The 23316-nt window shown below is 41.8% G+C and overlaps 1 pseudogene; it reads right to left on the reverse strand.

Annotated features, from left to right (window-relative positions):
* Positions 1–23080, reverse strand: part of LOC126938272 (nitric oxide synthase, inducible-like) — a 45579-nt pseudogene extending 22499 nt beyond the window's left edge.
* Between the last annotated feature and the right edge of the window lie 236 nt (positions 23081–23316).

Raw genomic sequence — 23316 nt, forward strand, 5'->3', positions numbered from 1 at the left:
CTGAGGTCAGGAGTTTAAGACCAGCCTGGCTAATATGGTGAAAACCTGTTATGGCCACTCTTTTTTTTTTTTTTTTTTTTTTTTTTTTTTTTTTTTGAGGCGGAGTCTCGCTCTGTCGCCCAGGCTGGAGTGCTGTGGCCGGATCTCAGCTCACTGCAAGCTCCGCCTCCTGGGTTCCCGCCATTCTCCTGCCTCAGCCTCCCGAGTAGCTGGGACTACAGGCGCCCGCCACCTCGCCCGGCTAGTTTTTTGTATTTTTTAGTAGAGACGGGGTTTCACCGTGTTAGCCAGGATGCTCTCGATCTCCTGACCTCGTGATCCGCCCGTCTCGGCCTCCCAAAGTGCTGGGATTACAGGCTTGAGCCACCGCGCCCGGCCATGGCCACTCTTAAGTGGCCATAAACAAGATCTCTGCAGCACTGTGACATGCTTGTGATGGCTATGATGCTCACGCTGGAGGTTGCTGGTTTACCAGAATGAGGGCAAGGAACCTCTGGCCCACCCAGGGTGGAAAACCGCTCAAGGTGTTCCTAAACCACAAACAATGGCATGAGTAATCTGTGCCTTAAGGACATGTCCCTGCTGCAGATAACAAGCCAGAGCCTGTCCCTTTGTTCTCTGTAAAGAATACTTTTAGTTAATCCATAAACTGCAGAAATAATGTTTATCATGGGCTGTCAATAAATAGGTGGGTCAAACTATGTTAAAGGCTCTCAGCTCTGAAGGCTGTCCGCCCCTGATCCCACTTTGCACTCTATTTCTTTGTCTGTGTTTTTATTCCTCTAGTGCCACTGGGTTGGGGTCCCCATGACTGAGCTGGCCTTGGCGACTGGCCTCCAAATGTGGGGCTCGAACCTGGGTTGAAGGGCCACCGGAGTGACGGTTGGAGAACATGGAACTATGCTGGAGGACACCCAAGTGCTCTTAAGCAATCCCCATGATGAGTAAGAAGGGGAACTCGGAAGCATCAGGGTAACAGTGGGACAAGGGTCCAGCAGGCACAAGGCTTATTTGAGTCTGCTTTGGCAGCGCCTCAGAAAAGGAGGAGTGAAGGTTGGCACTAGCCGACTTATGCAACTTTTTAGTGCAGTAGAGAAAGAAATACTGCCCCTGGTTTCCGAACCAAGGAACTATGGATGTAGAGGTCTGGGAAAACGTAGGCAGCACACTGAAAAAGGCATATAAGGATGGTGCTGAGGATATTCCCATAACTGCCTGCTCAGTGTGGGCTTTGATTCATTCCACCTTGGAACGTTTTCACACTGATGATAAGGAGAAAGGAGACAAAGAAAAGGGGGAGTGTGATAATGTTGTGGAAAAGATAAAAGAACACATCTGTCAACCGCTTAAAGAGACCCAAGAAGGGGAAGTTTGTCCCTGCCCCTTGGCACCCCCTCAATATCTTGAAGATAGAGAATGGCCCTACCCTCTGGATCTTTCTTTTCCAGAGGACACTGGGTAAAAAGAAGTCACCCCAGTGACCGTTGGAGCAGTGCCCCGAGCAACCACCCTTAGTTCTATTCAGGCAGGAATTCAACAAGCTAGAAGAGAGGGTGATTTAGAGGCTTGGCAGTTCCCTGTCAGGATACACCTCCCACATCAACAGGGGAATGTTATGGCTACATTTGAACCTTTTACCTTTAAATTACTCAAAGAGTTTAAACAGGCTATCAATCAGTATGGACCAGGTTCTCCTTTTGTGATGCATCTGTTAAAGAATGTTGCTACCCCCAGTCAGATGATCCCTTTTAATTGGGACATTCTTACTTAAGCCTGTCTGACTCTGCTCAATTTTTACAGTTTAAGACCTGGTGGGCAGATGAAGCTTCTACTCAAGCTGTCCACAATGCACAAGCTCGACCTCCAAGTAATATAACTGCAGACCAATTTTTGGGAGTCGGTGACTGGGCTGTGTTAGATGCACAAGTGGTCATGCAGGATGATGCTATAGATCAGCTTAGAGGAGTGTGCATTAGAGCTTGGGAAAAAAATCTCTTCAGGTGGAGAACAATATCCTTCTTTTAGTGCTGTTAAGCAGGGGCTGAAAGAACCTTATGCAGATTTTATAGCTCAGTTACAGGAATCTTAAAAAGGTGATTGCTGATTCGGCTGTTCAGGATATAGTGTTGCAGTTATTAGCTTTTGACAATGCTAATCCCGAGTGCCAGACTGCTCTGTGACCTATTAGAGGGAAAGCACATTTGGTTGTTTATATCAAGGCCTTTGACGATATCGAAGGTAATCTACATAAAGCTACTCTGTTGGCACAAGCCATGGCAGGACTGAGAGTGGGTAAAGGAAATGCTCTGTTTCCTGGAGCTTATTTCAACTGTGGGAAACATGGGCATATGAAGAGAGAATGTAGAAAAAATCAGAGGGTTCAACTGCCCATTGTTGGAAAAAAGAAAACTGCTAAACCAGGTCTATGCCCAAAGTTTAAGAAAGGAAAGCATTAGACCAATCAGTGTCATTCTAAATTTGATAAGAATGGAAATGTGATTTTGGGAAACACCATGAGGGGCCCATCCCAGGCCTTGTTCCAAACCAGAGCATTCCTGGCTCAGGCCACTCCCTCACCCCTGTACAATGCTTGTCCCCTATCACAGCTGGTAGTGCCACAGTAGATCTGTGTTGCACCAGGGCTGTGAGTCTCCTGCCTGGAGAGCCACTGTAGAAAGTACCAACAGAAGTCTGCAGACCTCTGCCAGGAGGAATGGTAGGACTACTTCTGGGAAGATCTAGTTTAAATTTAAAAGGAGGGCAGGTTCATACAGGAGTAATTGACTCAGATTGTAATGGGGAAATTCAAATCATTATCTCTACCTCTGTTCCTTGGAAGGCAGAACTGGGAAAGCATATAGTGCAGCTTCTGATTTTACCATATGTGAGACTAGGAAAAAGTGAAACTAAAAGAACAGGGGGATTTGGCAGTACAAATAAATAAGGGAAAGCCACCTACTGGGTAAATCAAACTACTGATAAGTGTCCTACCTGTGAAATAACTATTTAGGGAAAGAAATTTAAATGTTTGGTAAATACGGGAGCAGACATTTCAATTGTTTCTCTACAGCACTGGCTGTCCATATGGTCAATTCAACCCACTCAATTCAACATAGTTGGAGTTGCTAAAGCCCCTGAAGTATATCAAAGTAGTTATATTTTGCATTGTGAAGGGCCTAATGGACAACCTGGAACTATTCAACCAATTATAACTTCTGTACCTATAAATTTATGGGGAAGAGATTTATTACAACAGTGGGGAGCACAAGTTCTAATTCCAGAACAATTATACAGCCCTCAAAGTCAACATATGATGAATGAAATAGGGTATGTCCCTGGTTTGGGACTAGGAAAAAATTCGCAAGGTTTGAAGGAACCACTTCAAGTGGAAAAACAAAGTTTCCGCCAAGGCTTAGGATACCATTTTTGATGGCGGCCATTGTTAAGCCTCCAGAGCCTATCTCATTAAAATGGCTGACAGACAAGCCAATATGGCTAGAACAGTGGTCACTGAATAAAGAGAAACTGGAGGCTTTAAATGAACTAGTTAAAGAACAGCTTTAAAAAGGACATATAGCTCCAACGATCTTCTCTTGGAATTCCCCAGTTTTTGTAATTAAGAAAAAATCAGGTAAATGGAGACTGTTAACTGACTTAAGGGCCATTAATTCAGTTATACAACCTATGGGGGCATTATAGCCAGGACTGCCTTTTCCTGCTATGATTCCAAAAAAATGGCCTTTAATAGTCATAGATTTAAAAGACGGTTTCTTTACTATCCCCTTAGCTGAGCCAGACTGTGAACAGTTTGCATTTATGATTCCTGTGGTAAACAACCTGCAGCCTGCTAAGCATTTTCATTGGAAAATGTTGCCACAAGGCATGTTAAACAGTCCAACCATTTGCCAGACTTATGTAGGGCAAGCAATTGAACCTACTCATAAAATATTTTCACAGTGTTATGCTATTCATTATATGGATGATATAGTTTGTGCTGCCCCCACTGGAGAAATATTACTCCAATGTTATGATCATTTGCAAAATTCAATTTCTCATGCCAGTTTAATTATAGGTCCTGACAAAATTCAGACTACTATTCCTTACTGCTACTTGGGGACCTTAGTAAATGACACTACAACAGTGCCACAGAAAGTAACCATACATAGGGATCAATTGAAAATGGTGAACGACTTTCAAAAATTACTGGAGGACAATAATTGGATATGGCCTGTTCTAGACATTTCTACTTATGCCATGAGTAATCGGTTTTCTATCCTTACAGGAGACCCTAGTCTCACAAGCCCTCAGCAATTAACAAAAGAAGCTGAGGCAGAGCTGTAGCTAATCGAAAAGCAAGTCCATAAGGTCCAAACAAATAGAATAGATCCAGAGAAGACTCTAGATTTGCTAATTTTTTCAACTCAGCATTCACCTACTGGTGTTATTGTTCAAGAGCAAGATCTTATAGAGTGGCTTTTTCTTCCACATCTTAATTCACGGACTTTGACTCCTTGTTTGGATCAAATCATACTATGATAGGAAATGGGAGAACTCGGATTGTTAAATTACATGGATATGGTCCTGGGAAAGTTATTGTCCCTCTCACGAAGGCACAAAAACAGCAAATACAGCAAGCTGTTATAGTGTCTTACTTGGCAAATCCATTTAGCTGACTTTGTGAGTATTCTCGATAACCATTTTCCTAACACAAAACTGTTTCAATTTTTGAAATTAACTAATTGGATTCTCCCTAAAATAACTGCATTCAAACCAATTGAAGGTGCTGAGAATGTCTTCACAGATGGGTCTAGTAATGGTAAAGCCTCTTATTCTGGATCAAAAGGTAAAGTTTTTCAGATGCCCTGTACTTCAGTTCAAAAAGCAGAGCTTGTAGCTGTAATTGAGGTATTGACTGCTTTTAATATGCCTATTAATGTGATTTCTGATTCTTCATATGTGGTTCATTCTACACAGTTAGTTGAAAATGCTCAGCTATGAATCCACACAGATGAGCAACTGAAGACTTTATTTACCCAATTGAAAACAGCAGGTAGGAGTTGAATGCACCCTTTTTACATCACTCACATTAGGGCTCATACACCTCTTCCAAGACCTTTGACTGCAAGGAATCAAATGGCTGATCACCTAGTTGCTACTGTAATATCTAATGCTAGACACTTTCACAATTTAATCCATGTTGATGCCTCTGGTCTCAAACACAGATACAGCGTTACCTGGAAAGAAGCTAAAGCTATTATCCAGTGATGCCCAACTTGCCAAATGGTGCATTCCTCATTTTTACAGGAGCAATTAATCCTCGAGGATTGGAACCTAATTCTCTTTGGCAAAAGGATATCACACATGTTCCCTTGTTTGGGAGACTAGCTTATGTACATGTATGTGTGGACACTTTTTCTCACTTTTTCTGGGCTACATGTCAATCAGGAGAGTCTTCTGCCTGTGTTAAATGTCACCTTTTGCAGTGTTTTCTGGTGATGGGCATTCTAGCTTCTATTAAAACAGATAATGCCCCAGGCTACACTAGCCAAGCTCTAGCTACATTTTTCTCTATATGGAATATTAAACACATTACTGGTGTCCCATATAATTATCAAGGACAAGCCATAGTGGAAAGAATGAATCTCTCCCTGAAACAGCAGTTGCAAAAACAGAAAGGAGGAGACAGTAACTATAGGACTGCACACATGCAACTAAATCTATTAGCTTTAATTTTTTGAACCTGCCTAAAGGCCAATTGTTATTAGCAGCTGAACAACATTTACAGAAGCCAGCTGCAAAGGCAGAAGTGGAACAACAGGTTTAGTGGAAAGACCCAATAACAAAAGGTTGGGAAACAGGTAAAATAACAACATGGGGCAGAGGTTATGCTTGTGTTTCTCCAGGACCGAATCAACAGCCAATTTGGGTGCCATCAAGACATCTAAAACCCTACTATGAGCCAGATACCAAGGAAAAGGTTTTGGGAGGATCCCGAAGTCCAACTGGTGGCAGCATTGTCCAAGTTGATGCTGAGGAAGACCTCAACTGTCATGAGCAACCCCTGTTGAACGCAGCCACCTACTTGGGGACAGATCAAGAAGCTGTCGCAGATAGTGGAAGAAAACCTGAGGAAAGTGGAACAACCAGTGACAATGAGTAATTTAATGATAGCTATGATAGCGGTGATTACCATTGCCATGAGTATTTCTTCAGCAAGGGCTGACCCAGAGAACAATTATACTTACTGGGCACATTTACCTTTTCCACCACTTCTATGACCTGTAACTTGGATGGACCCCCCCCCCCCCCGCACCCATGGAGGTATACACTAATGATAGCTCTTGGATGGCTGGTCCTACAGATGACAGAGGCCCATCTCACCCACATGAGGAAGGAATTGTTATGCATATTTCTTTAGGATTTGAATATCTGCCCATCCGTTTGGGAAAGGCCACTAGTTTTCTACCCCCTTGCTATTGTTCTTGGCTGGCGATAATGCCTGGAAGTAATCACTCTATGACACAGTTACACAGGCTTTCTGGTCTCAGTATTTACCATAATGAATCTGCTCCTGTAATTGAGGCATACCACCCTCGAAAGCCTATTTGTAAACAGGATTGGACCTGGTCAGAAATAATAAACATACTCGTTTGGGAAGGTTGCATTGCAGAACAGGCAGAGGTGCTGTGCAACAATTCCTTTGGAATCATTATTGATTGGTCCCCTAAGGGGATGTTTAGCATGAATTGCACCTCTCAGTCTGCATGTGATGGTCACACTATGTTCAACTGGTCTGAACAAAATGATCAGATGGTAGAAATGATGAGAAGTATGGCAAGATTTCCTATTATCTGGAAATATGGTGACATAGTGGCTCCTCAACCTCAAATGATATGGCCCACTGTAGGAGCTAAACATAAGGATTTGTGGAAACTATTAATGGCTCCTGACAAGATCAAGATTTGGGAAGGAAAATATACTATGCCATTCACAACATAATCCTAATTACATTTTAGAACTTATTGAAAACAATACAATTTGGATACAAAGTTGTGTTCATCCTCCTTTTCTGTTGGTAATGGGCAATCTAAAGTTTCACATCCCTAATTATCATATAACTTGCCAGGAATGTAGATTGTTCTCTTGTGTGAATTCTTGCTTGTTTAATACTAATTACTCAATTCTAGTAGTGAGCACTCGAGAAGGAGTATGGTTACCGGTGAAGCTTTCCCATCCTTGGGAAGCCTCTACCTCTGTACATATTATTACTGAAATTCTTCAGAAAATTCTGAAGACATCTTGACATTTCACTGCTACTTAAATCTTGATTATTATGGGACTGATCACTGTTACAGCTACTGCTGCAGCAGCTAGAGTTGCACTACATTCAGCAGTTCACAGCAGATTTTGTAAATAAATGGTGAAAGAATTATACTCTGCTGTGTAACTCTCAAACTAAAATAGACCAAAAGATAGTTAATCAAATCAATGATCTCTGACAAACTGTAATATGGCTGGGAGATCAAGTAGCTAGTTTGGAATATAGATTGCAGCTAAAATATGACTGGAATACTTCTAACTTTTGTATCACTCCTCACCCTTGTAATGAATCAGAGCATGAATGGGAAAGAATAAAAAAGCTTCTAGAAGGACACTCTACAAACTTGTCTTTGGATGTTGCAAAATTAAGTGAACAAATATTTCAAGCATTCCAGGCACACCTGACCTTAATGCCAGGAACCGGAGTGCTTGAAGGAGATGCAGATGGATTGGCAGCCATAAATCCTTCAAAACAGTTGGAGGCTCTGTGATTTCTATGATGGTTGTGTTATTAATCTGTGTTGTTTGTCTTTGTGTAGTCTGCAGATGCAGATCCCAACTCCTGTGAGAAGTAGCTCAACCTTGATAAAGCCGTCTTTGCTTTTATTGCCCTGCAAAAACAAAAAGGAGGACATGCTGGGAACAGGCCCCAAGACTGGCTGTAAACAAGATTTCTGCAGCACTGTGACATGCTCATCATGGCTATGATGCTCATGCTGGAGGTTGCTGGTTTACCAGAATGAGGGTAAGGAACCCTTGGCCCACCCAGGGCAGAAAACTGCTCAAGGCATTCCTAAACCACAAACAATGACATGAGTGATCTGTACCTTAACGACATGTCCCAGCTGCAGAAAACAAGCCAGAGCCTGTCCCTTTGTTCTCTGTAAAGAATACTTTTAGTTAATCTATAAATTGCAGAAATGATGTTTATCACAGGCTTACTGTCAATAAATAGGTGGGTCAAACTCTGTTTGAGGCTCTCAACTGTGAGGACTGTTAGCCCCCGATCCCATTTTGCACTCTATTTCTGTGTCTATGTTTTTATTCCTCTAGTGCTGTTGGGTTGGGGTCCCCATGACTGAGCTGGTAATGTTATAATAAAAAAAAAATTATTTTCTTTGACACATCTGCAGAGGATCATAAAAGTAACATTATAATTCTTAGGGTGGGTGGTCAGAGAACCATGACGATACCATCTAAGCTGTACTTGGAATTAAGACAGGAAAGTCAAAGTTGGCAGGAGCCAATGATAAAATAAGGGGAAGCATGAGATAAAAATGGAAAAGTAGATTAGGATGACATTGTAGCAGCAATGCTTAAAAGACAGTGAAATGGGAATTGGAAATCCTGAAATCTCAACCATGGTTCTGCCACTCAATTTGTAATTAACTGTGAACATATCCTAAAGCCAAATCTGAATAAATGTTCTACAAAATAATATGAAAGGCAACTTAATATCTTTTGGTACTGATCCCATGAGATTCTCCCTTTCCCGTATTGCCATAAAGTTTGCTTGGGTTTTATGGAATTCATGTGTATAACCCTGTAGTAAATCAACATCCAGCCTCAACATAAACTGATTATTGGATTTTCATCTCACTGAACCAGTTATGCATTGTCATCACACAGTAAATTTCTGTCAAGAAAACTGCTGTTTAAGAAATCAAATGAACTAAGGGTAAAATAACTTTATAATTACTTTTCTGAAGAGTGACCAACTTCTTTCAAATGAAAATATTTCAGTGTTAGGAAAACAGTGCCATTAAATCACTATCCTTTGTACCTCCCAGTACTTTGTCTTATGAGACAGAATTAGGAAGAAAAAAATTCCCAAAAGAAATAACTTCAAATAGCCTAGGAGAAAACTTGAGAGGCTCTTTCTACTTAATAGTGTACCTAATAGAGCTTATTTTCAAATTTCATCGTTTTGGAGTTCTCCCAAAAAACTTAATTCCTAAACTAATTTAAAAAAGAACAGAACCAAGAGAATTGTAAAGAACAAAATAATCTTAAACATTTTCCTTTATTTTTGTACCACTGTATTTTTAAAATATATTAAGAGTATTCATTATTTTTTAAAAATTCAGAGACTGCCCGGTGTGGCAGCACTTTGGGAAGCCAAGGTGGGTGGATCACTTGAGGTCAGGAGTTTGAGACCAGCACTTTGGAAGCTCTCCATATTTCTCTTCCTGATTATCACTTATCTCTGCCCCCTCCCTTGTCCCAACAATTATATATTATAAATAATAATACATATACAAACTCATTGCTTTAATGTTAAATTATTTAAGGACTCTCAACATTTTTATGCTGATCTCAATCTATAATTTTAAATATTTTTTAGGTGAAGTCATTTCCCCTCTGCTTTAATGATCTATTCTAGCATTTCATACACAATTTTGGAAACTTTTTCACAACTGAACACTACTGACAATGTTAAGTCCCATGGGCATCTCATTGAAGCTGAAGGCTTTCCAGTTTGGAGCCATCTAATGATACCTGTCATCATCTCACTTGTGATATATTATGTGATAAGTTTCATAAACTATGATATACATTGATCATAAACTATATATTATGTGTACTCTTAGAAACACTTTCCTAGAGATCCTTTATATTGTTGGTAACAGGTTCAACAGTAAGACAGTTGTAAGATTTTTTAGTCCTTCAGAACATGTAATCTTTTTGGTTTTGTTTGTTTGTTTTTTTGTTTTTTGAGAAGGAGTATCGCTCTGTCACCCAGGCTGGAGTGCAGTGGCACGATTTCAGCTCACTGCAAGCTCCGCCTCCTGGGTCCATGCCATTCTCCTGCCTCAGCCTCCTGAGTAGCTGGGACTACAGGCACCTGCCACCACGTCTGCCTAATTTTTTGTATTTTTAGTAGAGATGGGGTTTCACCGTGTTAGCCAGGATTGTCTCAATCTCCCGACCTCATGATCTGCCCACCTCGGCCTCCCAAAGTGCTGGGATTATAGGCGCGAGCCACTGCGCCCGGCCTCAAGCCTTTTGTTTAATTTCCATACAGTCCATTTACATATACATTTTGAGGAATGCATTGAGAACCTTTGTAAGTGATGGCCTTTAATGTATAGACATTGAGCACCCCACACACACAATGTGTGGGAATCACTAGAATGCAACCCATTGTAATCACTTGCTTTTTGAAAAATGATCATACAAGATATGTTCGTCCATTCCTTAAACTAGCTGCTGAGGACCAACTCTGAGTTAGTCACAGTAGAGTGTAGAAATGAAAACACCAACGTGGGCCTGTAGGAGTTTATAATCGAGGTTCTGGAGGAAAGTAAGGAAGGTACTCAAGTTAGTATAATCCAAGGCAGACTATGATTAATGTGCTTTTGTCATAGTGCTCATTTTAAAAAGTATGGATAGTTCAACAAGACAAACAGAAAATTTAAATCACACATCACTAAACATTCTGTAACTTTTTTACTCGTTAGTAGATTGCATGTAGTTTTCCCATGTAGTCTGATTTTTTAAAAATACATTATGCATATATTGCATAATACAGATAAACCATAAATTATGTAACCATTTTCCTAATGTTGGCCTTTTGGATTATTTTCTGTTTTTATTATTACACATAGTAAATTCTTTGCATGTATCCATCATTATTTTCTTATGATAATTCCTAAATTAGAATTGCAGGATTAAAGAACACACTCATTTGCAAAGTTTTTCCTATAATGTTCCCAAATTTCCAAGTTTGACTTTTTGCAGTAGGGTCAGACTTTTTGTAGCAACAACAATGCTTAAGCTTATGCTTCTTCACAAATACTGTTTTTTCATGATAATATAAAGTTTTACTTTTTCCAAAAATACATATTTTTCCCTGGAAAAAGAGTAAATCAGTTTTTGTAAATGAATGCCAGACTTACACACACACACACACACACACACACACACACACACACACACACAAAAATTAACTTTGTAATGAATTGTTTTTACCAACTCTCCTTAATACTCTTTATCTAAAAATTAATGTTTTTGGGTTTTAGCAGTTTGTCCTTACCCATGTCTACGTCCTGAATGGTATTACCTAGGTTTTCTTCTAGGGTTTTTATGGTTTTAGATCTAACATTTAAGTCTCTAATCCATCTTGAATTAATTTTTGTATATTAATTCAAAATTAATTAGGGAATCCTTTTCCCATTTATTGTTTTTGTCAGATTTGTCAAAGATCAGGTGGTTGCAGATGTGTGGTATTATTTCTGAGGGCTCTGCTCTGTTCCATTGGTCTATATCTCTGTTTTGGTACCAGTACCATGCTGTTTTGGTTACTGTAGCCTTGTAGTATAGTTTGAAGTCAGGTAGCGTGATGCCTCCAGCTTTATTCTTTTGACTTAGGATTGTCTTGGCAATGCGGGCTCTTTTTTGGTTCCATATGAACTTTAAAGCAGTTTTTTCCAATTCTGTGAAGAAACTCATTGGTAGCTTGATGGGGATGGCATTGAATCTATAAATTACCTTGGGCTGTATGGCCATTTTCACGATATTGATTCCTATCCATGAGCATGGAATGTTCTTCCATTTGTTTGTGTCCTCTTTTATTTCGTTGAGCAGTGGTTTGTTGCTCTCCTTGAAGAGGTCCTTCACATCCCTTGTATGTTGGATTCATAGGTATTTTATTCTCTTTGAAGCTATTTTGAATGGGAGTTCATTCATGATTTGGATCTCTGTTTGTCTGTTACTGGTGTATAAGAATGCTAGTGACTTTTGCACATGGATTTTGTATCCTGAGACTTTGCTGAAGTTGCTTATCAGCTTAAGGAGATTTTGGGCTGAGACAATGGGGTTTTCTAAATATACAATCATGTCATCTGCAAACAGGGACAATTTGACTTCCTCTTTTCCCAACTGAATACCCTTTATTTCTTTCTCTTGCCTGATTGCCCTGGCCAGAACTTCCAACACTATGTTGAATAGGAGTGGTGAGAGAGGGCATCCATGTCTTGTGCCAGTTTTCAAGGGGAATGCTTCCAGTTTTTGCCCATTCAGTATGATATTGGCTGTGGATTTGTCATAAATAGCTCTTATGATTTTGAGATATGTTCCATCAATACCGAATTTATGAGAGTGTTTATCATGAAGGGCTGTTGAATTTTTGTCAAAGGCCTTTTCTGCATCTATTGAGATAATCATGTGGTTTTTGTCTTTGGTTCTGTTTATATGCTGGATTACATTTATTGATTTGCATATGTTGAACCAGCTTTGCATCCCAGGGATGAAGCCCACTTGATCATGGTTGATAAGCTTTTTGAAATTCTGCTGGATTCGGTTTGCCAGTATTTTATTGAGGACTTTTGCATCGATGTTCATCAGGGATATTGGTCTAAAATTCTCTTGGTATCAGTTATGATGTTGCCCTCATAAAATGAGTTAGGGAGGATTTCCTCTTTTTCTATTGATTGGAATAGTTTCAGAAGGAATGGTACCAGATCCTACTTGTACCTCTGGTAGAATTCGCCTGTGAATCCCTCTGGTCCTGGACTTTTTTTGGTTGGTAGGCTATTAATTATTGCCTCAATTTCAGAGCCTACTATTGGTCTGTGCAAGGATTCAACTTCTTCCTGGTTTAGTCTTGGAAGAGTGTAAGTGTCCAGGAAATTATCCATTTCTTCTAGGTTTTCTATTTATTTGCGTAGAGGTGTTTATAGTATTCTCTGATGGTAGTTTGTATTTCTGTGGGGTGGTAGTGATATCCGCTTTATCATTTTTTATTGCATCTGTTTGATTCTTCTCTCTTTTCTTCTGTATTAGTCTCGTTAGCGGTCTATCAATTTGGTTGATCTTTTCAAAATACCAACTCCAGGATTCATTGATGTTTTGAAGGTTTTCTTTGTGTCTCTATCTCCTTCAGTTCTGCTCTGATCTTAGTGATTTCTTGCCTTCTGCTAGTTTTTGAATGTGTTTGCTCTTGTTTCTCTAGTTCTTTTAATTGTGATGTTAGAGTGTCAATTTTAGATCTTTCCTGCTTTCTCTTGTGGGCATTTAGTGCTATAAATTTCCCTCTACATACTGCTTTAAATGTATCCCAGAGATTCTGGTATGTTGTGTCCTTGTTCTCATTGGTTTCAAAGAACATCTTTATTTCTGTCTTCATTTCATTATGTACCCAGTAGTCATTCAGGAGCAGGTTGTTCAGTTTCCATGTAGTTGAGCAGTTTTGATTGAGTTTCTTAATCCTGAAGTCTAGTTTGATTGCACTATGGTCTGAGAGACAGTGTGTTATAATTTCTGTTCTTTTACATTTGCTGAGGAGTGCTTTACTTCCAATTATGTGGTCAATTTTGGAATAAGTGTGATGTGGTGCTGAGAAGAATGTATATTGTGTTGATTTGGGGTGGAGAGTTCTGTAGATGTCTATCGGGTCTGATTGGTGCAGAGTTGAGTTCAATTCCTGGATATGCTTGTTAACTTTCTGTCTCGTTGATCTGTCTAATGTTGACAGTGGGGTGTTAACGTCTCCCATTATTATTGTGTGGGAGTCTAAGTCTCTTTGTAAGTCTCTAAGGACTTGCTTTATGAATCTGGGTGCTCCTGTATTGGGTGCCTATATATTTAGGATAGTTGGCTCTTCCTGATGAATTGATCCCTTTACCATTATGTAATGGCCTTCTTTGTCTCTTTTGATCTTTGATGGTTTAAAGTCTGTTTTATCAGAGACTAGGATTGCAACCCCTGCTTTTTTTTTGTTTTCCATTTGCTTGGTAGATCTTCCTCCATCTCTTTATTTTGATCCTAGGTGTGTCTCTGCATGTGAGATGGGTCTCCTGCATACAGCCAACTAATGGGTCTTGTCTCTCTATCCAATTTGCCAGTCTGTGTCTTTTAATTGGAGCATTTAGTCCATTTACATTTAAGGTTAATATTGTTATGTGTGAACTTCATCCTGTCATTATGATGTTAGCTGGTTATTTTGCTCATTAGTTGATGCAGTTTCTTCCTAACATCGACGGACTTTACATTTTGGCATGTTTTTGCAGTGGCTGGTACTGGTTGTTCGTTTCCATGTTTAGTGATTCGTTCAGGATCTCTTGTAGGGTAGGCCTGGTGGTGACAAAATCTCTCAGCATTTGCTTGTCTGTAAAGGATTTTATTTCTCTTTCACTTATGAAACTTAGTTTGGCTGGATATGACATTCTGGGTTGAAAATTCTTTTCTTTAAGAATGTTGAATATTGGCCCCCACTCTCTTCTGGCTCGTAGAGTTTCTGCTGAGAGATCTGCTGTTAGTCTGATGGGCTTCCTTTGTGGGTAACCCGACCTTTCCGTCTGGCTGCCCTTAACATATTTTCCTTCATTTCAACTTTGGTGAATCTGACAATTATGTGTCTTAGAGTTGCTCTTCTCAAGGAGTGTCTTTGTGGCATTCTCTGTATTTCCTGAATTTGAATATTGGCCTGCCTCACTAGGTTGGGGAAGTTCTCCTGAATGATACCCTGCAGAGTGTTTTCCAACTTGGTTCCATTTTCCCCGTCACTTTCAGGCATACCAATCAGACGTAGATTTGGTCTTTTCACATAATCCCATATCTCTTGAAGGCTTTGTTCACTTCTTTTTACTCTTTTTACTCTACATTTGTCTTCTCACTTCATTTCATTCATTTGATCTTCAATCACTGATACTCTTTCTTCCAGTTGATTGAGTCAGTTACTGAAGCTTGTGCGTTTGTTATGTAGTTCTCGTGTCATGGTTTTCATCTCTATCAGTTCTCTTAAGGTCTTCTCTGCATTGATTACTCTAGTTATCCATTCATCCATTCTTTTTTCAAGGTTTTTCATTTCTTTGCGCTGGTTACGTAGTTCCTCCTTTAGCTCTGAGAAGTTTGATCAACTGAAGCCTTCTTCTCTCAACTCGTCAAAGTCATTCTCCGTCCAGCTTTGTTCCATTGCTGGCGATGAGCTCCGTTCCTTTGGAGGGGGAAATGCGCTCTGATTTTTGGAATTTCCAGCTTTTCTGCACTGCTTTTTCCCCATCTTTGTGGTTTTATCTGCCTTTGGTCTTTGATGATGGTGACGTATTGATGGGGTTTTGGTGTAGGTGTCCTTTGTGTTTGTTAGTTTTCCTTCTAACAGTCAGGACCCTCAGCTGCAGGTCTGTTGGAGTTTGCTTGAGGTCCACTCCAGACCCTGTTTGCCTGGGTATCAGCAGTGGAGGCTGCAGAAGATAGAATATTGCTGAACAGCGAGTGATGCTTTCTGATTCTTGCTCTGGAAGCTTCATCTCAGGGGTGTACCCAGCTGTGTGAAGTGTGAGGTGTCAGTCTGCACCTAGTGGGTGATGTCTCCCAGTTAGGCTACTCAGGGGTCAGGGACCCACTTAAGCAGGCAGTTTGTCCGTTCTCAGATCTCAACCTCTGTGCTGGGAGAACCACTGCTGTCTTCAAAGCTCAGATGAAAATGCAGAAATCACCCGTCTTCTGTGTCGCTCACGCTGGGAGTTGGAGGCTGAAGCTCTTCCTCTTCAGCCATCTTGGGTGCCCCCTGATTAACCCTGTTTTAAAGTAACTATTAATGCTGGATGTGATGGCTCAGGCTTGTAATCCCAGCACTTTGGGAGGGCAAGGCAGGCAGATCATGAGGTCAGAGTTTGAGACAAGCCTGGCCAACATGGTGAAACCCTGTCACTACTAAAAATACAAAAATTAGCTGGGTATAGTGGTGGGTGACTGTAACCCCAGCTACTCAGGAGACTGAGGCAGAAGAATCACTTGAACCGGGAGAAAGAGGTTGCAGTGAGCCAAGATCACACCACTGCACTCCAGCCTGGGTGACAGAGTCAGATTTCTTCTCAAAATAAATAAATAAATAAGTAAACAAATAAATAAAAAAGTAACTATTAAATATTTTCAACCTCATCTGAGTACTCAGCCTTGCCTGATGCTTTTAGCTTGCCCAACCCTCTTTAGTTCTCTCATTCTTTTCAATAATTTTACCAAATCTTCTCCTTCTCCCTCTTGACCTTCCTGTCTCTTCATCTGACACAGAGGTTCTTAGCTCCTACCTCATTGAGATTTTTATGGTTTTGCTTTTTTCTATAAATTGACCTATACGAGTGAGAGGTGAAGCCAACTGGACTTCCTGGGCCAAGCAGGGACTTGGGGAAATTTTCTGTCTTACAAAAGGATTGTAAAATGCACCAATCAGCAGTCTGTAAAACGCACCAATCAGCACTCTGTAAAATGCACCAATCAGAGCTCTGTACAACCCACCAATCAGCAGGATTCTAAAAGGATGAAAAAAAGGGCACTTTGATAGGACAGAAATGCCACATGGGAGTGGCCAATAAGGGAATAAAAGCTGGCCACCCAAGCCAGCAGCAGCAACCCACTTGGGTCCCCTTCCATGCTGTGGAAGCTTTGTCCTTTCACTCTTCACAATAAACCCTGCTACCACTCACTCTTAGGGTCCATGCCATCTTTAAGGGCCGTAACACTCCTTGCAAAGGTCTACGGCTCCATTCTTGAAGTCAGCAAGACAACAAACCCACTGGCAGGAACCAAGTCTGGACACATCTTGAGGGCTCATCCAGGATATAGCCACATGGTGAGTACCATCTGACCCCTTTTGCTTGCTATTCTGTCCTAGTTTTCCTTAGAATTTGGGGGCTAAATACCGGGCACCTGTCAGCTACTTAAAAGCAACTATCACGGCCACCAGACTAAAGACATAGGTGTCAGGCCTTCTGGGAAAAGGTTCTCTAACAAATCTGACTCTTTGGAGTCGGGAGTATTGATTTGTCTGGAACCAGCTTCCACTTTTCCTGCACTTCCAGGCTGAGCCAAGGGATGACAGAGAGAAAAGCCATTCAGCTCTGGGGTTCCGACAAAAAGTTCAGCCATGAGCAGAACTCTCAAAGTTACATTGCCCAAGTGAGACTTGCCGATCTATCCTATCTATCCTGACCCTTGCCTCCTGAGTCCTAATGCCTGTCAGACAAACTTTCTAACATCTCTTCTCCAAGGCTATTCCTGACTCTAAAAACCACTCCCTGTCTCTGGTGCTCTTCTAGTTTCTCCTATAAGGATGATTTCTAATATAAATTTTGGGACTCTGTTCCCTTCTTTAGGCATCCAGGCTCACCAATCAGAATGACATAATTTTTGCCCAAAGCCCCATTGTGGGGGGACTATCTGGAATTTTAGGATCCCTCCTTAGACTAGCAGGTCTAACAAAGGCTATTCCCAAAGCTATGATATGGGGAGTCTCAGAAATTATAGACTCCAAGGGGAGATATCCTTTCTATTTATATCGTGAGAAGTGAGGACAAAAGGAGTCACTCTTCCAACCCTGGAGATCTCTTCCCTCTTTCAGGGTACAGCCCTTTACTCAATTTTGAGGCATATAATCTTATAGGACAAGGATAAGGTCCCCATACCAACAGGGGAAAACACTAAGGACTCCAACTAACAGGTTTTTAAGAATGCTTTGGTAAGGGCCACTAAATCTGACCTTCTTTGGTCCTCTTTGTGGTCTAAGAGGAAAGACAGTGTTTCTGCTGCTGCTTCAGTGAGCACAACTGTTTTGAACAGCAGGGTCCAGGGACCATTGTGGGTTCTTGGGCAGGGAAAAAAACAGACCAAAACTGTGGGTGGTTTTTTCTTTCATATGGGAAACACTCAGGCATCAACAAGCTCACCCTTGACATGCATCCTAAACCATTAGACCAATTTGACCTGCAAACCTTGAAACAGAAGTGGCTTATCTTTTTCTGCACTATGGCCTGGCCCCAATGTTCTCTCTCTGATGGAGAAAAATGGCCACCTGAGGGAAGTATAAATTACAATACTATCCTGCAGCTTGATCTTTTCTGTAAGAGGGAAGGCAAAAGGAGTGAAAAAGCTTACGTCCAAGCTTTCTTTTTATTGAAGGATAATCCACAACTATGCAAAGCTTCCAATTTACATTCCACAAGAGAACATCTCAGCTCACCTCCATATCCTAGCCTCCCTACAGCTCCTCTTCCTATTAACGATAACCCTACTCTAATCTCCCCCACCCAGAAGGAAACAAGCAAAGAAATCTCCAAGGGACCACAAAATGCCCCAGGCTCAAGCTGTGGAGGGGAGGAGGGGGAATTTGAGCTGACCCAGGTACATGTCCCCTTCTCCCTCTCTGATTTAAAGCAGATCAAGGTAGACCTGGGAAAGTTTGCAGATGATCCTGTTAGGTATATAGATGTCTTACAGGGTCTAGAGCAAATTTCAACCTCACTTGGAGAGATGTCATGCTATTGTTAGATCAAACCCTGGCCTTTAATGAAAAGAATGCGGCTTTAGCTGCAGCCTGAGAGTTTGGAGATACCTGGTATCTTAGTCAAGTAAATGAAAGAATGACAGCCAAAGAAAGGGACAAATTCCCTACTGGTCAGCAAGCCATCCCCAGTATGGAGCCCCACAGGGACCTAGACTCAGACCACGAGGACTGGAGTTGCAAACATCTGTTGACCTGTATTCTAGAAGGACTAAGAAGAGTTAAGAAAAAGCCCATGAAATATTCAATAACATCCACCACAATTCAGGGAAAGGAAGAACATCCTACCATCTTCCTCAAACAGCCATAGGAGGCCTTAAGAAAATATACTCCCCTGTCACCTGACTCCCGTAAGGTTTAATTGATCCTAAAAGATAAGTTTATTACCCAATCAGCTACAGATATCAGGAGAAAGCTCCAAAAGACAGCCCTGGGCCCTGAACAAAATTTGGAGGCATTATTAAACCTAGCAACCTCAGTGTTCTATAACAGGGACCAAGAGGAACAGGCCGAAAAGGAAAAGCGAGATAAGAGAAAGGCTGCAGCCTTAGTCATGGCCCTCAGACAAACAAACTTTGGTGGTTCAGAGAGGACAGAAAATGGAGCAGGCCAATTACTAGTAGGGCTTGTTATCAGTGTGGCTTGCAAAGACACCTTAAAAAAGATTGTCCAGTGAGAAACGAGCCACCCCATCGTCCATGTCCACTATGCCAAGGCAATCACTGGAAGGTGCACTGTCGCAGAGGACAAAGCTTCTCTGGACCAGCAGCCCCCAACCAGATGAGGCAACAACAGTACTGAGGGTGCCTGGGGAAAGCGCCAGCTCATGTTGTCACTCTCACCGAGCCCCAGGTAAGTTTAACCATTGAGAACCAGGAAATTGACTTCCTCCTGGATACTGGCACAGCTTTCTCAGTGTTAATCTCCTGCCTCAGATGGCTATCCCCAAGGTCCGTTACCATCCGAGGAATCCTGGGGCAGCCTGTAACCAGGTATTTCTCCCATCTCCTCAGTTGTAATTGGGGGACTTAGCTCTTTTCACATCCCTTTCTTGTTATGCCTGGAAGTCCCACACCCTTATTACGGAGCGATGTATTAGCCAAAGCTGGAGCTATTATTATATGAATATGGGGAACAAGTTACCCTTTTGTTGTCCCGTACTTGAGGAGGGAATCAACCCTGAAGTCTGGGCATTGGAAGGACAATTTGGAAGGGCAAAAATCGCCCACCCAGTCCAAATCAGGCTAAAAGACCCCACCACTTTTCCTTATCAAAGGCAATATCCCTTAAGGCCAGAAGCTCGTAAAGGATTACAGGTTATTGTTAGACATTTAAAGTTCAAGGCTTAGTAAGAAAATCCAGCAGTACCTGCAACACCCTAATTCTAGGAGTACAAATACTGAATGGTCAGTGGAGACTAGTGCAAGATCTTAGACTGGTCAATGAGGCAGTAATTCCTCTATATCCAGTTGTACCCAACCCCTATAGCCTGCTGTCTCAAATATCAGAGGAGGCAGAATGGTTCACTGTTCTGGACCTCAAGGATGCCTTCTTCTGCATTCCCCTGCACTCTGACTCCCAGTTTCTCTTTGTCTTTGAGGATCCCAGACCAGGCATCCCCTCAAGTGGATGGTTGTGCCCTAACGGTTTAGGGATAGCCCTCATCTGTTTGGCCAGGCACTGGTCCAAGATCTAGGCACTTCTCAAGTCCAGGCTCTCTGGTCCTTCAGTATGTGGATGATTTACTTTTGGCTACCAGTTCAGAAGCCTCATGCCAGCAGGCTACTCTAGATCTCTTCAACTTTCTAGCTAATAAAGGGTACAAGGCATCTAAATTGAAGGTCCAGCTCTGCCTACAAAAAGTCAAATATCTAGGCCAAATCTTAACCAGAGGAACAAGGGCCCTCAGTCAATAATGAATACAGTCTATACTGGTTTGTCCTCACCCTAAGACATTAAAACAGTTGTGGGGGTTCCTTGGGATCACTGGCTTTTGCCAACTGTGGATCCCCAGATATAGCAAGATGGCCAGGCCACTCTATACTCTAATCAAGGAGACCCAGAGTGCAAATACTCACCTAGTAGAATGGGAACCAGTGGCAGAAACAGCCTTCAAAATCTTAAAGCAGGCCCTAGTACAAGCTCCAGCCTTAAGCCTTTCCACAGGACAAAACTTCTCTTTATCTGTCACAGAGAGAGCAGGAATAGCTCTTGGAGTCCTTACTCTGACTCGTGGGACAATCCCACAACCAGTGGCATGCCTAAGTAAGGAAATTGATGTAGTAGCAAAAGGCTGGCTTCACTGTGGGTATGTAAATGGCATACTAGGTGCCAAAGGAAGTTTATGGCTATCAGACAGCTTAGGAGATATCTAAGCTAAGTAGTAGCTTAGATACCAGATGCTACTTCCTGAGGGACTGGTGCTTCAAATACTCACATGTGCAGCCCTCAACCCTGCTACTTTTCTCCCAGAGGAAGGGGAACCAAACAAGCATGACTGCCAACAAATTGTAGCCCAGACTTATGCCGCCAGAGAGGATCTCTTAGAAGTCCCCTTAGCTAATCCTGACCTTAACCTGTATACTGATGGAAGTTCATTTGTGGAGAATGGGATATGAAGGGCAGGTTATGCCATAGTTAATGATGTAACAATACTTGAAAGTAAGCCTCTTCCCCCACTAGTGGCACTTACCCAGACCTTAGAACTGGGAAAGGAAAAAAGAATAAATGTGTATACAGAGAGCAAGTATGCTTATCTAATCCTACATGCCCATGCTGCAATATGGAAAGAAAGGGAGTTCCTAACCTCTGGGGGAAGCCCTATTAAATACCACAAAGAAATCATGGAGTTATATTGCACACAGTGCAGAAACACAAGGAGGTGGCAGTCTTACACAGCTGAAGCCATCAAAAAGGTAAAGGAGAAAAGGCAGAAGGAAACCGTCGGGCAGACACTGACGGCAAAATTGCTGCCACGTAGAACCTCCCATTAGAAATACCTATGGAAGGACCCTTGGTATGGAACAACCCTCTACAAGAGATGAAGCCCCAATATTCCCTGGCCGAAACAGAATGGGAACTTTCACAGGGGTATACTTTTCTCCCCTCGGGGTGATTAACAACAGAAGAGGGAAAGATACTCACATCTGAAGTCAGCCAATGGGAAATACTTGAGATCCTCCACCAAACTTTTCATATGGGTATTGAGAGCACCCATTAAATGGCCAAATTCCTATTTACAGGGCCAAACCTCCTCCGGACCATCTGACAAGTAGTCAAAGCCTGTGAAGTGTGCCAAAGGAATAATCCCTTGGTCCATCATAAGGCCCCTCTGGGGGAACAAAGAATAGGGCACTATCCTGGAGAGGACTGGCAGTTAGACTTCACCCATATGCCTAAGTCAAAGAGATTTCAATACTTGTTGGTCTGTGTTGATACCTTTACAAATTGGATAGAAGCCTTCCCTTGCAAGGCAGAGAAGGCTCAGGAAGTGGTTAAAGTCCTAATTCATGAAATAATTCCTAGATTTGGGATTCCCCAAAGTTTACAAAGTGACAATGGTCCGACTTTTAAAGCCACGGTAACTCAGGGAATTTAATGGTCAATTCTCTCCCGTCTACCTCCTCATCTATGGATTCCTTGTGGTAAGGACCACACTCAGTAATTGTCTCTACCCCCACTGCAGTTAAGGTGGCAGGAGTGGAATCTTGGATTCACCATACCCGAGTTAAACTTTGGACACCCCCTGAGGAACCTGCGGGACACACAGCTCAGGTCCCAATATCAGCCAGACCAGCCTCAAAACACCTGTGAACCATTGGAGGATGTGTGTCTCCTATTTCGGAAGGAAACATCCCAGACTAAAAAGGCTCCTACAGCTGATCCTGGGGAAAAACCCCTTCCTACTTAAAAAAGATAAATGAAAACCTACATAAATCTTTAACACCTCACCTTGTCCCTTTAATGGAATTCTTTTACTGTTTCATCACATTATTAAGCGGCATACTAACCACACTCTTTTCAGTAGGACTATATACTGTAGCTCCTGCAGGAACAAAAATCCTAGTCACATCAACCTTTTTTCTATCATCCTTTCTTCTGAGAGAAATTTTCTCCTCCTTTAACTCAGACTAGATAAAATGATCTCATCTTCCAGGGCACTCTCTTTACCTTCCTGCTTACTCTTTGCCTATCTATCCCTCCTGCTTCCTTGGATACCCCACATAGTCACCCCTCCCCTTCCACTAGCTCCTAATTACATCTAAAAGACTCTCAACTTAACCCTCTCTCTGTTAAACCAGTCCAATCCTTCCCTGGCAAGTGACTGTTGGCTTTGTGTCTCTCTATCAGCTACTGCTTACATTGCCACTCTCGTTCCCTCAAAAAAAACTGGTTCTTCACAAACTTAACCTACCACTCCCATTATGAAGGAAAAGACCCTTTCCAGCTTCTAAATATACAATCATTAGCCAACTTACCCATCTCTGATAGGACCAAAAATACCCTAACAGGACACGTAATCCAGCTTTTACTCTCTTACATTTCCAATTTCACCTATTACATGGGCAATGAAAAGCCCATACATGGCCCTGTAATCACGAATATCATCCTAACTTTCCAAGTCCCTTTATGCATCCAACACAACCTGTTATCAGGCCTGCCCCTGGGACCCCTACTATCCCATCAGTGTAATCACACCCTACAACTTCAAGCCCCAA

This window comes from Macaca thibetana, chromosome 16 (genome assembly GCF_024542745.1).
Source record: "Macaca thibetana thibetana isolate TM-01 chromosome 16, ASM2454274v1, whole genome shotgun sequence".
In the NCBI taxonomy this organism is placed as follows: domain Eukaryota; kingdom Metazoa; phylum Chordata; class Mammalia; order Primates; family Cercopithecidae; genus Macaca; species Macaca thibetana.